General features: G+C 46.6%; 1 protein-coding gene and 1 long non-coding RNA gene across 11 annotated transcripts in view; both read left to right on the top strand.

Moving 5' to 3' along the window:
• The window catches only part of WWP2 (WW domain containing E3 ubiquitin protein ligase 2), a 184,180-nt gene that overhangs the window by 55,394 nt on the left and 111,185 nt on the right, over positions 1-17,601 (top strand).
• LOC144337699 (uncharacterized) lies at positions 427-2,979 on the top strand. Its single transcript, XR_013411132.1, has 2 exons — positions 427-625; positions 1,082-2,979. It is a non-coding gene; the product is annotated as an uncharacterized LOC144337699 (long non-coding RNA).

The raw sequence follows: 17,601 nt of genomic DNA on the forward strand, positions 1-17,601 counted from the left end.
ACAGTAATGGGTGTGATTTGTTTTGTTTTGTTTTTTGAGACAGAGTCTCATTCTGTCATCCAGGCTGGAGTGCAGTGGTGCGATCTTGGCTCACTGCAACCTCGACCTCCTGAGCTCAAGCAATTCTCCCATCTCAGTCTCCCGAATAGCTGGGATTACAGACGTGCACCACCACGCTCAGCTAATTTTTGTATTTTTAGTAGAGACGGGATTTTGCCACGTTGGCCAGGCTGGTCTCAAACTCCTGACCTCAGGTGATCCACCTGCCTTGGCCTCCCAAAGTGCTGGGATTACAGGTGTGAGCTACTGTGCCCAGCTAGGTGCTTTGTTTTTGTTTTGTGTAGATGCACCCACAGTTTAACCAATCTTTCATTCTCGGCCCTTTCTATTTTTTTTATAATTACTAGCAGCACTTTTTGTTCAACCTTTTTTTTTTTTTTTTTTTAAGAGATGGAGTCTTGCTCCGTCACCCAGGGGCGTGATCACAGCTCATTGCAGCCTCGACCTCTCGACCTCCAGGCTCAAGTGATCCTCCCACCTCAGCCTCCTGAATAGCTGAGATTACAGGATTGTGCCACCATGCTTGGCTAATTTTTGCATTTTCCTTCCGCCTCAGCCTCCCAAAGTGTTGGGATTACAGGTGTGAGCCATTGCACCCAGCCTAAATTCTTGTAAAGATACCTTTATGCTCCTTTTTTTTTTTTTCCTATGGTAAATTCCTAGGCATGCAGTCACTGGGTCAGAAGGTGGGTGTGTTTTAAGTTTTTGATGCCTGCTGCCTGTGTCCATGGCAGAGTCTGGACCAATTTACACAGTGTAAGGGTGCCACATACCTGTTTCCCTGTACCTCCGACAGCACTGGGTGTTGTCAGTCTTTTTAACTTACCTTAGTCTGTTAGGCAAAGTGATTTCTCTTTGTTATTTTACTTTATTTTGTTTTATATTTTATATTTTATTTATTTTATTTTTTTGAGATGGAGTCTTGCTCTGTTGCCCAGGCTGGAGTGCAGTGGTATGATCGCGGCTCACTGCAACCTCTGCCTCCCGGGTTCAAGTGATTCTCCTGCCTCAGCCTCCCAAGCAGCTGGGATTACAGGTGCACACCACCAGGCGAAGCTAATTTTTTTTATTTTTAGTAGAGACGGGATTTCACCATGTTGACCAGGCTGGTCTCGAACACCTGACTTCAAGTGATCTGCCTGCCTCCGCTTCCCAAAGTTCTGGGATTACAGGTGTGAGCCATGGTGCCTGGCCTCCTTTTCTTCTTGAGGAACCTCCAGTGAGGTGTTCTGCTGCTCTGCTGCATTTGCTTGTCCCGAGGTCGCCAGTGACCTCCGTGTTGCTAAACCCAGTGGTCACTTCTCAAGCTGTAATCACTGGCCTTACAGATTGGATACAATGAATTGATCCTTCCTGCTTGACATATGTTCTGCCTTGGTGTTCAGGGCACCACACTCTGTAGGTTTTCTGTCCACCTCTCTGGTCACTCTTATTCAGTCTCCCTTGCTGGTTTTCCTCTTCCCCAGTCTGCAAACATGGGGGTGCTCCATGGTGGCTTTGTCCTGTGTTCACTTGTTAATTTACCCCCCTTTCATTCATGAGCACATCCAGCCTCCTTGCTTTAAATTTGGCCTATACGCCCCAAACTCACAGCTAGGGCTTCTCCCCTGGCAACCAAAGACAGTATTTACGGCTAAATAACATCCTCAAGTGAACTGTTGAAATCTGAGTCACCTGCTTCCCACAGCTTTCCGCGTCTTGAAGCAGTGACAATTCTGTGTCACTCAGGCTAAAATCCTCTGTGCCTTCCTTGACTTCGTTTTCTGTCCCATCAGCACCTCCTGTCTGCATTGCCTTTAGGATGTATTCTGGGATCCAACCATCTGTCACTATGACTGCTGCTGTCACCATTGTCCAAGTCACTTCTTGACTGTTATTGCAAAGGCTTCTTAATGGGTCTCGCTGTGTCTGCTGTTGTCTTCCTATGGAACAGTTCTGAATGCAGCAGCCAGAATAATTCAAACCAGAAGTCAAATCGTATCGCTACTCCGTAAAAACCAAAGTCCTTCCCTATGGGCCCACCTGCCCTCTGTGATGCCTTTTTGTGTGTCTGTTACCTCTCTGTTACCTCATCTCAAACATGCTCCTCCGCTTTCCAGACCCCTCAGGCCACAGGTCTCCCTGCTGTTTCTCCAGCCCAGTGCTGCTCTCCTGCCGCTGACCCTTGGCACTGGCCTTAAATCTCTCCTGAAACTCACCCCTTCCAGTCCACTGAAATAATCACCTCAGTGAGGCCTTCTTTGATAATACTGCTTTCATTTTAATTTAATTTTATAGAGATGCGATCTCACTATATTGACTAGGCTGGTCTCGAACTCCTGGCCCCAAACAATCTTCCTGCCTTGGCCTCCCAAATGCTGGGATTACGGGTGTGAGCCACTGTACCTGGTCATGCCTTTTAAAAAAAGGCATGTAATTCAGTGATTTTAACATGATTTTTAAAAAATCATTAATTCAGTGATTTAAAAAAAAATTACTGAGTCATCCAATCATTGCCATGAATTTTTCCATTGCCCCAGTGAGATCCTTTGTGTCCATTTATAGTGAATTCCCCTTTCCACCTCCAGCCCTTGGCAACCACGAATCTACTTTGTGTCTCTATAGATATACCTTTCCTGGACATTTTATAGAAATAGAATCATACAGCTGGGCACAGTGGCTCATGCCTGTGATCTCAGTGCATTAAGAGACTGAGGTGGGGACAGGGGATGGATGGGGTTTGAGACTAGCCTGGGCAACATAGCGAGACCCTGTACAAAAAATAGGAAAATTAGCCAGGTGTGGTTATCCGCACCTGTAGTCCCAGCTACTCAGGAGGGTGAGGCGGGAGGATCATCTGAGCCTAGGTAGTTGAGGATGCAGTGAGCTGTGATCATGCCACTGTACTCCAGTCTCGGTGACAGAGTGGGACCCCTGTCTATTTTTTTATTATTATTTTTTTGAGACGGAGTCTCACTCTGTCGTCCAGGCTGGAGTGCAGTGTTGCATCTCAGCTCACTGCAACCTCCGCCTCCTGGGTTCAAGCGATTCTCCTGCCTCAGCGTCCCGAGTAGCTGGGATTACAGGCACGTGCCACTGTGGTTGGCTAATTTTTGTATTTTTAGTAGAGATGGGATTTCACCATGTTGGCCAGGCTGGTCTTGAAATCCTGACCTTAAGTGATCCACCCACCTCAGCCTCCCAAACTGTTGGGATTATAGGCGTGAGCCACCACTCTTGGCCCCCTGTCTCTTAAAAAAAAAAAAAAAAAAAAGATCACATGTATCGTATATTATGGCCTTGACAAAACTGTCTTAATTGTGACTACTCCTCCCCAACATTCCCTCTTTCCCTTCTCTGCTTTATTTTCTTGTAAGCAGTTATCCCCATATACTACTGTTTATTTTGTTTATTTTTCTTATTCACTGTCTTCCACAAATAGAATGTAAGGTCTATGGGGGCAGGCGTTTTGTGAATTTTGTTCACTTTTGTGTACCTACAACACAAAACCATGAATACATGCATACATATGCACACACACACACGCACACACGACGTTGAAAGAATGACTTTCTCCTCTGATTACTGAGGATGCATGTCTTTTCCTGTGACTTAGATCTTTGTGGCCAGCGTCTGGCTCACCTTGGAGGCCGACAGCAGGACCAGTGTGGTGCGTGCCGCCCACTTGGGGGAGGCTGTGGGCTGAGCCCGGCTCCAGCCTCCAAATGCAAGCCGTTGTTTCCTTTTGCCCTGATCGAGTTGCAGTTACATCAGCCACTACTGTTTTTTTGATTGGCACCAGATGCCACGCTTTGGGATTTCAGGCTGCCTCTAGCAGTCTCTGAAAAGCCCTCTGTGTGTCGCTTTCCATCATCTGCACCTCAGGCAGATACGCCCAGGCCAGAACCTCAAGGAATTCCTGAAGATGCCAAAAGCAACCCCCTCCCTCAGCCCCACACCCTCAGCTTCTCAAAGTTACAGCCGGGGCCCATTTCCTGGCTTTGGTATCAGCTGAGAGCTGTTGGAAAGAAAAGGTCCTTTTAGCCACAAGTCTCGAAAAGTAAACACGGAGGCCCTGCAACGAATGTTCCAACAAACCTGCCCCGTGTGTCACTGAGTGCTGGCTGAGAGGCTGCCTTGTGGAGCCTCACCTGAGAGAGAAGAAAAGCTCTCTGTCAGGATTACCTTCTCCTGGTCCAGGCTGCCGCCTCCAGAGTGTTCTGTGAGGTGTCGGCTGTGGAAGTTGGTCGGCCTTGTGGGAACACATATTTGAGCAGAGGGTGATTCTGCTCCAAACGCTGAATGCTGGCCAAGGCCGTTCCTCTTACTCCTTTTCTACAGGTATATTGTGACTGTTTGTGTTTTAGTCTGCAGTAGGTGGCCAAGACATTTTTTCTCCCCTTTCTTTTCTTTCTTTCTTTCTTTTTTTTTTTTTCCCTTTAAAGAGATGTAGTCTCGCTGTGTTCGTCAGGCTGGTCTCGAACTCCTGGCCTCAAGCAATCCTCCCATCTCGGCGTCCCAAAGATCTTGCATTACGGCATGAGCCACCATGCCTGGCTATATATACATGTATTTTTTAAAAATAAGAGACAGGGTCTTACTCTGTCACCCTGGCTAGCGTGCGGTGCCATCATAGCTCAGTGTAGCCTCAAACTCCTGGCCTTAAACTTTAAGGTCCTCCCACCCCAGCCTCCCGTGTAGCCAAGACCGCAAATGCACACCACTATGTCCAGCTCATTTTTGTATTTTTTGTAGAGACAGGGTCTCCCTTTGTTGCTTGGGCTGGTCTCAAACTCCTGGGCTCAAGCAATCCTTCCACCTTAGCCTCCCATAATGCTGGAGTTACAGGTATGAGCCATCGTGCCTGGCCCCTGCTTTTCTTTCCTTCTTAGACTTAAGAGTTTCTTAGTGTTGGGTCAGGGTTTTGTGTGAGAGTTTATTTCTCCTCTGTAGGGCATTTTCTTAGGATCATGAGACTTGCTTGCAACAGGGGCAGGGCCTGACGCTGATTTATCAACTTTCATGCAGTAAGCACCTTTGAGTTCCGAGCTAGAGGCTGGCGCTGAAGTGGTGAACAGTAGACAGCATCCCTGTCCTCCTGGAATTTAGGCTCTAGAGAGGAAAACAGAAAGTTGAACAAATGGTGCAAAGTATTCCAGTTGTGACAGATGTGATGGAGGAAAGTACAGGATGATCTGGGAATGCATCATGGGAGACTTTGGCCTGGGTGGGGTGTGTATGTGTGTGTGTGTGTGTGTGTGTACATGCATGTGTGTTTATCAAGGAAGGCTTCCTGGAGGAAGTGACACCTGGATACCAGAAGGAGAAAAAGGAATTGTCTAGGGGAACAGGAGAAAAGCATTTTAGGTGGAGGGAAGAGCATGTGGGAAGCTTTGAGGCAGGAACAAACTGGTTGCTGTCAAGTCACACAGGAGGCCAACAGCAGGGAGGAGGCAGATGCTAGATCAGTGCTGTCCAATAGAAACAGAATTCGAGGTGTGTGTATAATTTAAAATTTGCTAGTAGCCATATAAAAAATAAGTAAAAACATAGGCCGGGCACTGTGGCTCACGCCTGCAATCCCAGCACTTTGGGAGGCTGAGGCCGGTGGATCATTCATTTGAGGCCAGGAATTCAAGACCAGCCTGGCCAACATGGCAAAGCCCCGTCTCTACTGAAAGTACACAAATTAGCCAGGCATGGTGGCACGCGCCTGTTACCTTAGCTACTTGGGTGTCTAAGGCAGGAGAATCGCTTGAACCCAGGACGCAGAGATTGCAGTGAGCCACGATCGCGCCACTGCACTCCAGCTTGGGCAACAGAGCGAGACTATGTCTCAAAAAAGAAAAAAGTAAAAACAAAAACACAGGTGAAATTAATTTTAATAATGTATTTTATTTCCACATACGAAAATGTTATTTTAACATGTAATCAGTATTTTTAAAAGTACTAATGAGATATTTTACATACTTTTTGGCCTCAGGTGTGTCTTTGTGACACACAGCACATCTTAATCCATACCAGCCACCTTCTAAGTGCTCCGTGGCTGCAGGTAGCTGTGGCCCCCCTGTTGGACAGTGCAGGTCTAGAGGTTGAGTCCCTGGAGGAAGACTGGGAAACTTCTCTTCTTTTATTTATTTATTTGTATTTACAAATTTTTTATTTAAATTTTTTCTTTTTACTTTTTTTTTTTTTTGAGATGGAGCCTTGCTCTCTTGCCCAGGCTGGAGTGCAGTGGCATGATCTCATTCACTGTAGCCTCTGCTCCCGGGTTCAAGCGATTCTCCTGCCTCAGCCTCCCAAGTAGCTGGGATTACAGGTGCACACCACCACGCCCAGCTTATTTTTATATTTTTGGTAGAGAAGGGGTTTCGCCACATTGGCCCTGCAGGCCTCAAACACCTGACCTCAAGTGATCCAACTGCCTCAGTCTCCCAAAGTGCTGGGATTACAGGCTTGAGCCATGGTGTCCGGCCAAAAATTTTTGTTAAAATTGTCTTCAGAAGAAACTTTTCTTTGAAATCAGGTTACCATTAGTGTAGGGTTATATTTGTACAGTTCTAGAAACTTCTTCCATTCCTCTTGAACCTATGGCACAGGGGCATTGGGCCATCTTCTCCAGGGCCTGTGCCGTTTCTCATCAGCTGTGTAGTGTTCAGGCCCTAAATGAACACCTGCTGCAGGCCCAGAATGGTGGCCTTGACCTGGTGACAGGAAAATGAGATGGTTGCCTGAATGTGAGCTGTTTCCTTTCCCTTGCCAAAAACAAAACTGAAACACTTCATCTGGTGTTTGGGCCTCTGCTCTGCACCAGTCATTCGAACGGCTTCCGCCTGACCGTCCATTCCAGCCTTCCAGGTTCTCCCAGGGGAGGTGCTGCGGCTGCTGGAATAGCCGTGTTAACATCAGACCTCATTTATCTCCTTGTGGTGTTTGATGTTCTCTTTTCCTCCAGACTACCAGGACTCTTGGAGTATTTTTCTTAGTGTAGGAGGCTTATTCTTTGTGGGAGAGTGGTCTGTCGAAAGGGAAGGTAATCCTGGACCAGAGTAAGAGTGTCACAGTCACATAAGTGGGCAATTAGTGCTACTGTTAGGTACAGAGTGGGACTCTGACTTCAGTGCCTGACCTGGCCTGGGGGTGCTGTTTATTACATACAGGACAGTAAGGCACACACTTCTCAGAAAATAATATCCTTCCCTCCCTCCCTCCCTCTCCCCCTCTTCCCTTCCTCCCTCCCCCTCTTCCCCCTTCCGCCCTCCTTTCCTCCCTTCCTTCCTTCCTTCATTTTTTCCTTGCTCTTGCCCCTTTCCTCTCTCCCTCCCTCCCTCCCTTCCTCCCTTTTTTCCTTCCTCTTGCCCCTTTCCTCTCTCCCTCAATTAATTAATGTTTATAACACATGTATTTTATGAATTCATTCTCTCGGAGGGGGATCCCCAAACACTCATGAATGGATAGATTGCATCTGTATATGTTTGAAAAGATTCGTAGATTACAAGTGAAAAATCAAAGGGCAGAGCTTTGGGCCTAGAATGACAACTTTGCATCTGTTGTTGTTTTTCTTTTCTTTTCTTTTTTTTCTCTTTTTTTAAAAACAGATTTCACTCTCTCGCTCCGACTGCAGTGGAGTGGTGTGATATCGGCTCACCGCAACCTCCACCTCCCAGGTTCAAGTGATTCTCCTGCCTCAGCCTTCCAAGGAGCTGGGATTACAGGCATGTGCAACCATGTCTGGCTGATTTTTGTATTTTTGGTAGAGATGGGGTTTCACTATTTTGATCAGGGTGGTCTTGAACTCCTGAGCTCAGGGGATCCACCTGCCTCAGGCTCTGGGATTACAGGTGTGAGCCACCGTGCCCGGCCTTGCATCTGTAGCTTTTATATGTATATTTCTGCTTGTGTTCGCAATGACTTCATACAAAGTTGTTCAAAGTGGGTGATACTGGCCGGGTGCGGTGGCTCACACCTCTAATTCCAGCACTTTGGGAGGTTGAGGTGGGTGGATCATTTGAGGCTAGGCGTTATAGACCAGCCTGACCAACATGGTGAAACCCCCTCTCTAATAAAAATCCAAACATCGCCGGGTGTGGTGGCGGGCGCCTGTAGTCCCAGCTACTCAGGAGGCTGAGGCAGGAGAATCGCTTGAACCCGAGAGGCAGAGGTTGCAGTGAGCTGAGATGGTGCCCCTGCACTCCAGCCTGGGCAACAGAGTGAGACTCCATCTCAAAAAAAAAACTAAACAAGGCCAGGCGTGGCGGCTCACGCCTGTAATCCTAGCACTTTGGGAAGCCGAGTCGGGCGGATCACGAGGTCAGGAGATTGAGACCATCCTGGCTAACATGGTGAAACCCCGTCTCTACTAAAAATACAAAAAATTAGCCCGGTGTGGTGGCAGGCACCTGTAGTCCCAGCTACTCGGGAGGCTGAGGCAGGAGAATGGTGTGAACCCGGGAGGCGGAGCTTGCAGTGAGCCGAGATTGCGCCACTGCACTCCAGCCTAGGCTACAGAGCCAGACTCCATCTCAAAAAACAAAACAAAACAAAACAAACCCCAAAAGCTAAAGTAGTGATACCATGGGAAAGGCTTTGGAACGTGTTTGTGGAGTAGGTGTCATATTTTACCTTTCTGTATTTGAATTTTTTAAATGAGCACATTATTTTTTATTTTGAAAGCTAATATTATTTATTGTAAAGATGATATTATATAGCAGAAGCAGATTTTTTTTTTTTTTTTTTTCCGATACATGGTCTTGTTCTGTTGCCTAGGCTGAAGTGTAGTGGCATGATCACAGCTCACTGCAGCCTTGACCTTCTGGGCTCGAGTGATCCTCCCACCTCAGCCTCCCAAGTAGCTGGGACCACAGGAGCATGCCACTACACCTGGCTAAGTTTTTACATTTTTTGGAGAGACAGGATCTCCCTATGTTGTCCAGGCTGGTCTCAAACTGGGCTCAAGCAATTTTCCCACCTTGGCCTCTCAAAGTGTTGCGATTATCGACGTGAGCCACCACACCCTGCCTGGAAAATTCTTTTTAAACTTTTTATTATGGAAAATTTCAAACATAAATAAAAGTAGAGAGAAGGGGCCAGGTGCAGTGGCTCATGCTTGTAATCCCAGCACTTTGGGAGGCTGAGGCGGGCAGATCACCTGAGGTCAGGAGTTTGAGACCAGCCTGGCCAACATGATGAAACCCCTTCTCTATTAAAAATACAAAAATTAGCTGGGTGTGGTGGTGGGTGCCTATAATCCCTGCTACTCAGGAGGCTGAGGCAGGAGAATCGCTTGAACTGTAGAGGCAGAGGTTGCGGTGAGCTGAGATTGCACCCCTGCACTCCAGCCTGGGTGACAAGAGTGAAACTCTGTCTCAAAAAAAAAAAATGTAGACCGGGCGTGGTGGCTTGTTCCTGTAATCCCAGCACTTTGGGAGGCTGAGGCGGGCAGATCACAAGGTCAGGAGTTTGAGACCAGCCTGGCCAACATAGTGAAACCCTGTCTGTACTAAAAATACAAAAAAATTAGCCGGATGTGATGGCGGCTGCCTGTAGTCCCAGCTACTTGGGAGGCTGAGACAGAAGAATTGCCTGAACCCAGGAGGCAGAGGCTGCAGTGAGCCGAGATCATGCCATTGCACTCTAGGCTGGGCAACAGAGTGAGACTCCGTCTCAAAAAAAAAAAAAAAAAAAAAAGTGGAGAGAATAATGGACTATTCAGCACCGGTTACCCAGCTTTAATGATAACCAGCACACATCTACTTGTCTTTCATCTTTAGCGCCCATCTTTTGGGGACGTATTTGCAAGAAAATCTCATGCCTTGTGTCATTTCATTTGTTGACACTCCCGCATACATGTCTAATGTTTAACGGACATGGAAATTATGGAAAAAAATCCGCTATGGAATTAATGGAAATTGACAAAGAAAATCTTTATTTCATAATCTTACTGCTCAAACACAACTTATCATTTTTCTCTGGTTCATTTCTTTCTTTCTTTTTTTTTTTTTTGAGACGGAGTCTCGCTCTGTTGCCCAGGCTGGAGTGCAGTGGCCGGATCTCAGCTCACTGCAAGCTCCGCCTCCCGGATTCATGCCATTCTCCTGCCTCAGCCTCCCGAGTAGCTGGGACTACAGGCGTCCGCCACATCACCTGGCTAGTTTTTTGTATTTTTTAGTAGAGACGGGGTTTCACCATGTTAGCCAGGATGGTCTCGATCTCCTGACCTCGTGATCCACCCGTCTCGGCCTCCCAAAGTGCTGGGATTACAGGCTTGAGCCACCGCGCCCGGCCTGGTTCATTTATTTCTTTGCACCTTTGTATACTTATTTTTACATGGTCTTAATAATAGGGTGCATTCTATAACGTCAGAGGTTGCAGTGAGCCGAGATCGCACCACTGCACTCCAGCCTGGGCGACAGAGAGAGACTCCATCTCAAAAAAAAATAAAAACTTAACATTGTGGTATGAATAATTTTCCATGTTGTTGTACGCTCTTTATAATCACTAATCTCAATCTTAGTTGGGGCACAGTAGCTCCCTTATCTGAAATTATAATTTGTAAAAAAAAAAACCCAATTTATAAAAAGGGGAATTTTTTAAAAGCAGAATTATAACTTTAAAAAATAATTTTCTAAGAGAGCTCCTACATTTTGCTCTGCAAAGAACATTTAAAAGGGGGTTTGTTCTTTGGAAGGTGTTTATAAACATGGCTTTGATACCTGGCAACTTAGAGAGTTGGTTGTGGCCGCTGCGGTTCCCTGAGGGCACAGAGCATGGGTGATCTGTTGGGGCTGGGCAGGGCCTGGGCATGGCGATTAATGGTGTGGCGGGGACTCTCCCTCCCCCTAGGAGAAGAGGAGGGCTAATGACAAGGCAGCAGTAATGATGTGAACTGATAATTTATTCTAAAGACTTAAGCTTCCAAGATCTGTATTTATTTCCCCTAAGTCCCTTTTAAAAAATTAAAATATGCTATGGCTTGAGAGATTTACCAAGATGGATGAAGTCTTTGTATCCTGTTTTAAGGGAATCCACAGCTGGTTCCCGAGACTCCTTCTGGGGTGCCTTGTTACACGGGTGACTGTGATGGATAACGTGCTGACTTGTGTGTGCATATGTACTTTTTTTTTTTTTTTGTAAGTAAAGGAAAATGCATGTAGCTGCATGGGTCTTGGCTGTAGAGTACTGGGACCCTGAATCAGGAGAAATAAAGGGTGGTCGTGATTGATGAGTCTGTTATGTACCGAAATGAGGACATGAGTGCCGAATCCACCCTCCTTTCTTTCTCTCCTCCTGTGAAGGGCAGATGCCCCATCCATACTTAGAGGCCCCCCTTCCCTGCCTTCCCAGGAGCCCTTCCTGATCTTCCCTCCCACCTCTCCAGTTACTCTTCTCTGTCTTCCTTGCAAGGTCGTCATCTATTATTAATTTTTTTATTACTTGTTTTTTTGAGACAGAGTCTTGCTCTGTTGCCCAGGCTGGAGTGCAGTGGTGGAATCTCTGTTCACTGCAACCTCTGCCTCAGGTTCAAGCAGTTCTCTGGCCTCAAGCCTCCCGAGTAGCTGGGATACAGGCGCCTGCCATCACGCCCAGCTAATTTATATATTATAAATATATATATATATATATATATATATATGTATTTTTTTTTGAGATGGAGTTTTGCTCTTGTTGTCCAGGCTGGAGTGCAATGGCGTGATCTCGGCTCACCGCAGCCTCTGCCTCCTGGGTTCAGGCAATTCTTCTGTCTCAGCCTCCCAAGTAGCTGGGACTACAGGCAGCTGCCATCACATCCGGCTAATTTTTTTGTATTTTTAGTAGAGACAGGGTTTCACTATGTTGGCCAGGCTGGTCTTGAACTCCCATCCTCAGGTGATCCATCCGCCTTGGCCTCCCAAAGTGCTGGGATTACAGGTGTGAGCCACCGCACCTGGCCTAATTTTTATATTTTTAGTAGAGATGGGGTTTCGCCATGTTAGCCAGGCTGGTCTTGAACTCCTGACTTCAGGTGATCCGCCTGCCTCGGCAAGGTCATCATCTATTTAACTGTTAAATATGAGAGTTTCCTATCATTCCATCCTTTTCTTCCATGATCTCATCCTTATTTGAACTTCCTCTCTGTGCAAACCACCGTGTGCAGGTGAGCCACAGATTTGAATCACTTCTGAGCTCTCTTCCCACATATCTGACGACTCTTGGTGTCTCCCTGTGGTTATGTCAGAAGCACCTCAACACGTGCAAGTCACCTCCTCCTCAGGCTTGGTCCTGTTCCCATATTCTAGATTTCATCGTGTAGATTCTCCATTTGTCCAGTTAAGTGCATTAGGAACCCAGGAGCCGTCTTTGATACCCGACCCGTTTTCTAATCTCTTTAGATTCTCTTGATTTTTACTTTTGCAAGTCTGCCCACTTCTTCAGCTCCACTTCTCCCGCTTTAGTCCTTTCCTGGCCGCCAAAATTTTTATCTGTGGCCTCCTGTCTGCTCTGCCTGTTTCTGTCCTTCCTTTCCTCCAGCTTGTTTTCCACACCACAGCCAGAATGATTATTAATCCAGCAAGGCTGATCTTGTCACACCTCAATTAAAAAACCCTTTAGCACTGTGTGGTGGCTCTTAGGATACAGAAAAACTCTATAACTCAGCATGTCACAAGCCACTGCAACGTCTAGTGACCACTCAGCCCTCCCACCCATTTGGATCTCATTCCAGTCCAGCCCCACTCATCTCTGCCCACTATCCTGAATGCACCCAGCTCACTGTGCACAGGGCCTTTGCACACAACATTGCCCCTGCCTGGATGGTCTTCCTCCCTGCCCTGCCCTACCCTGTTAGCTGTCTTCTCGAAACTTAGATGACAATTATCAGTTTCTCGAGAAACTTTTCCTCATGTCCTGACCAGGCCAAGGATCTGGCTGCTCAGGGGACCGTATGTTGATATCTCTTGAAACCTTTTCTTACAGTTGCAACTTTACATTTCCTTGTTACTTCCACTTCTGCCACTGAATTGTAAGCTTCCTAAAAGCAGGGACGACATCTGTTTCCATTCTTCATGATAACATAGCTTCAAGCACTGTCTGGCAGATAGTGGGCACCCAGCAAATGTTACTTGAACTTCCTGGGTTCAAGTAATCCTCTTCCCTCAGCCTCCTGAGTAGCTGGGACCACAGGCATGCGCCAGTACGCCCAGCTAATTTTTTTTTTTTTTTTCTGGGTAGAGTCTCACTCTTTGGCCTAAGCTGGAACGCATGGTGCAACGTTGGGTCATTGCAGCCTTCGCCTCCTGGATTCAAGTGATTCTCCTGCCTCAGCCACCTGAGTAGCTGGGATTACAGGCACATGCCACCATGCCTGGCTAGTTTTTATATTTTTAGTAGAGATGGGGTTTCACCTCGTTGCCTAGGTGGGTCTTGAACTCCAGCGCGCAGGCCATCTGTCTGTCTTGGCCTCCCAAAGAGCTGGGATTACAGGCATGAGCCACCATGCCTGGCCTAATTTTTTTAATGTTTTATAGAGATGAGGGTTTCACTTTGTTGCCCAGGCTGGTCCCAAACTCCTGATCTCAAGCCATCCTCCTGCCTTGGCCTCCCAAAGTGTTGGGATTACAGGGATAAGCCACTGCGCCCAGCCCAGGAAATGTTTCCTGAATAAATGAACAAGAAACAGAGAAAGTTTGTAAACCGGCTTTGTAAAAATGAGGCTGTTTTCTCTAGAAGAGTTCATGCAACCCCCAGGAGACCAAAACTTTCATTTAGCAATGATTCCCAGTGGTAGTAGCCCAAAGAAGAGACTGCAAGGCCAAGCCAGAGTTCTCGTTACATTCTGTGTTCTGAGTAAGACCCTGCCAGAGTGTGAGTGTTGGGGGCCGTGGGGAGGTGGAGTGAGCAAAGTCAGCATTGTCGCCCCAACAGGAATACCAGTGTTCACTGCTGGCCTAGCTGGGTACAAGAGACTTTCTCTTGTTAGGCTCTGGCTAAGGTTGGAAGCCGAAGAGCCCTCGTCACAGTAAATCCTGGAATCATCTGGCTTCCTTTCCTGCAAAGGAAATGTGAAAGAGCCTTCTCTGGAGACCTGGGGTAGACTCCAGCCTGTGTGTGTCTGAGTTTCAGGGAACTGGGGAATAGAAAGGAGACTGTTGACTCTCTGCCCTTCTGGAATTTCCCCCGGTTCCCTTCCTCTGTGTACCAGTGTTTGCAGTTATGTGTAGAATGAACACGGGCCGGTTAATGAAGGTGCTGCTTACTCTCACCTGCTTTTGATGGGCCTGTGGGATTGAGGGAAGAGGGAGGCAGGAGGAAGGAGGTTTGTTCCGCTAAGCAGCACTATGTGAATGGCCAAATCAGTCACGTCTTCGTCGGGCTTCAGAGACTCTTCATCCTGGCGTCCTTGGCCTCCCTTTAAAAAAATCCTCCTTTCTTTCTTGTTTCATGTTTCTCAAATTTCCAGGTAAAGCCTAACATTTGTATTCTGAATTAGGAAGAAAAAGAAAACAGAACTTTTTTTCCTTTTAAAACATCTAAGTGTGGACATGACCTGCACAGACATTTCGATGGTATAGGGTGGGGAGGGACAATAATGAGAAAAGACCCCAAACTAGAAAGTTCTTTCATACATTTGCAGTGAAACTGTCCAGGCAAGTGTTCTGGATTTTGTAACGGAATTGCATTATAGTAGCATGGTTTGGCAGTTACGGTTTATGTAATTTTTTTTCTTTTGTTGGAATAAGGACGGCAATTTCCATGCCCTATTTGTCTATATTTATTAGTACCACATGCAAACAACATATTTTTAAAAATCCAGGTCAAGAAAGGGAAAAAGTAACTCTTAGAAAAATATGACTCATCCTTGCTGCACGTACAAACTCTTCTCAGTAGGAAATTATTAACTTGAAGCCACTTGCAAATCTGAGGCTCTGAAGGGAGGAAAAATAAGAGTAAGAGTTATTCCCCAAACAGCTTGACTGATGTGTCTTCTACCTTTTTATATTTTAAACTATATTTTGTCAAAATCTTGCAAGTTTTTTTTTTTTTCTTTCTTTATAGTTGCTGTTAGTGCCTTGGGTGTCCTGGCATGGAAAAACACAAAAACTTCTTTTTTTATTTTGAAACAGTCTCACTCTGTCAACCAGGCTGGAGTGCAGTACCCCGATCTCAACTCGCTGCAGCCTTGACCTCCTGGGCACAAGTGCTTCTTCTGCCTCAGCCCCCCAAGTAGCTGGGACTATAGGCAGGCACCATCATGCTTGGCTAATTTTTGTGTTTTTAATAGAGACAGGGTTTCACCCTGTTGCCCAGGTGGGTCTTGAACTCCTGAGCTCAAGCTAGCCATCTGCCTCAGCCTCCCAAAGTGCTGGGATTACTGGTGTGAGCCACTGCGCCCTGCCTTCTTTTTTTTTTGTTAGTGGCCAGTTACTAGAACAAAAACTATTATAGGAAATGTGAAACATACACAGAGGTGGAAAAATAGTCGGTGAATCCCCATATGCCATTACCCAGTTCAGCAGCCGTCTATGACGGGCCATTCCTGTCTCATCTAACTTCCCATCCCGTCCCCACTGGATTAATTTTATGAAAATCCCAGACATGCTTCAACTACAAATATTAATATTTTAGTGTATTTCTCTAAGAGATAAGGACTCTTAAAAACCCAACCCATGATGCCAGTTTCATACCTAGAAAACTCAATGGTAATCATTTCATATTTTGAACTATCTAGGCAGTTTTTACATTTCCCCAGTCGTAGTGTAACACTTTCATTTTATTTTTAAAAATTTTTTTAATGTTTTTTGAGACAGAGTCTCACTCCATCACTCAGGCCGGAGTGCAGTGACGTGGATCTCAGCTCACGGCAACCTCTGCCTCCTGGGTTCAAGTGATTCTCGTGCCTCAGCCTCCCAAGTTAGCTAGAATTACAGATGTGTGCCACCACACCTGGCTAATTTTTGTATTTTTAGTAGAGATGGGGTTTTGCCATGTTGGCCAGGCTGGTCTCAAACTCCTGAACAAAAGTGATCTGCCTCCCTCAGCCTCCCAAAATGCTGGGATTACAGGTGTGAACCACCGTGCCGGGCCCAAGCTTTTTATTTTTTATTTTTATTTTTCAAGACAGGATCTTGCTCTGTTGCCTAGGCTGGAGTGCAGTAATGCAAATATGGCTCACTGCAGCCTTGGCCTTCTGGGCTCAAATGATCCTCCTGCCTAGCCACCCATGTAGCCACCCATGTAATCTGAATTGAGATTACAGGTGCCCGCCACCACACCCAGCTCATTTTTCTGTACTTTTAGTAGAGACGGAGTTTCACCATGTTGGCCAGGCTGGTCTCAAACTCCTGACCTCAAATAATCCGCCTGCCTTGGCCTCCCAAAGTGCTGGCATTACAGGCATGAGCCATGACGCCTAGACCCCATGTAGGTGGGACCACTGGTGCATGCCACCATGTCCAACCAATTATTTTATTTTATTTTTTTACAGAGATGGGGTCTCACTTTGTTGCCCAGGCTGGTCTCAAACTCTTGGACTCAAGTGAGCCCCCTGCCTTGGCCTCCCAAAGTGCTGGGATTACAGGCATGAGCCACTGTGCTCAGCCATTTTAAGCCATCGGTTTGTTTGAGTCAGGAACCAAACAAGATTGATATGTCTCTTCAGTCTCTCTTAACCTAGACGTTGTCCTCCCTCTTTTTACTCCTTGCATTGTGTTACTGAAGAAACTGGACAGCGTGTCCTTTACAGTTTCCCACACTTTGGATTTTGCTGTGTGTCTCCCTAAAGTGTGGTTCTGCGTGTCCCTCTGTCCCTCATGGGCAGATCTAGAGGCTGAGACTGACTTTGGTTCTTTTTTTTCTCTGGTGTGGTGATGTGTGTTTCCATCAGGAGGCACCTGGTGTCTGTATGCTGGCTTTTAAAGGGCTGTCTTTCAAAGGGCACAGTCCCTGGGACTTCCCAGAGTCTTTTTCCCTAGATTCTCATATTCAGCCTTACTGCTGTCTGTTGACCTCCATCAAGTAGTATTAGAAGGTATCGGTAACCAGTTATTACTTAGAACAGAAGGGTTCAGTCGTATAGCTGAAGAAGTATGTTTGCTGATTACTGAAGTTAGCATGAGCTCAGGCCTTTGACTTTCTCGGTGAAACCTAAGCCTGTGCCAGCTGATTATTTTCATTATATATGTTCTATTTAGTCCTAATTGAATCAGACTTCCTCTAGCCATGCTCTAAATTGGCACGGTTTGCAGCCCCTGCCTATGACTTGCCCAAAGCTTTGATTCCAAGACATCAGTGGGCCTGCGGGGCCTGGCTGATGTGCTTGGTGGGGAGTCCTGGGGCTTTCTAACTCATGCTAGGGAGGAGGCCAGGGTGGAATCTTCTTAGACACAGTGTTTCTTAAAGACACTGCCATCGCCTTTGCCCAAACCACCATCTGCTCTCGCCTGGATTACCACAGTGACCTCCTACCTGGTCTTGTGTACCTCAGCCCTTCTCCTGTAGCCAGACTGATTGTGCTGCAGCAGGAATCAGGTCACTTCCTTGCTCAAAACCCTGTAACGGAGCCGCATCCCATGTTGAGCAATTGTGAGG

The sequence above is a fragment of the Macaca mulatta genome, chromosome 20 (genome assembly GCF_049350105.2).
Source record: "Macaca mulatta isolate MMU2019108-1 chromosome 20, T2T-MMU8v2.0, whole genome shotgun sequence".
NCBI classification, from domain to species: Eukaryota; Metazoa; Chordata; class Mammalia; order Primates; family Cercopithecidae; genus Macaca; species Macaca mulatta.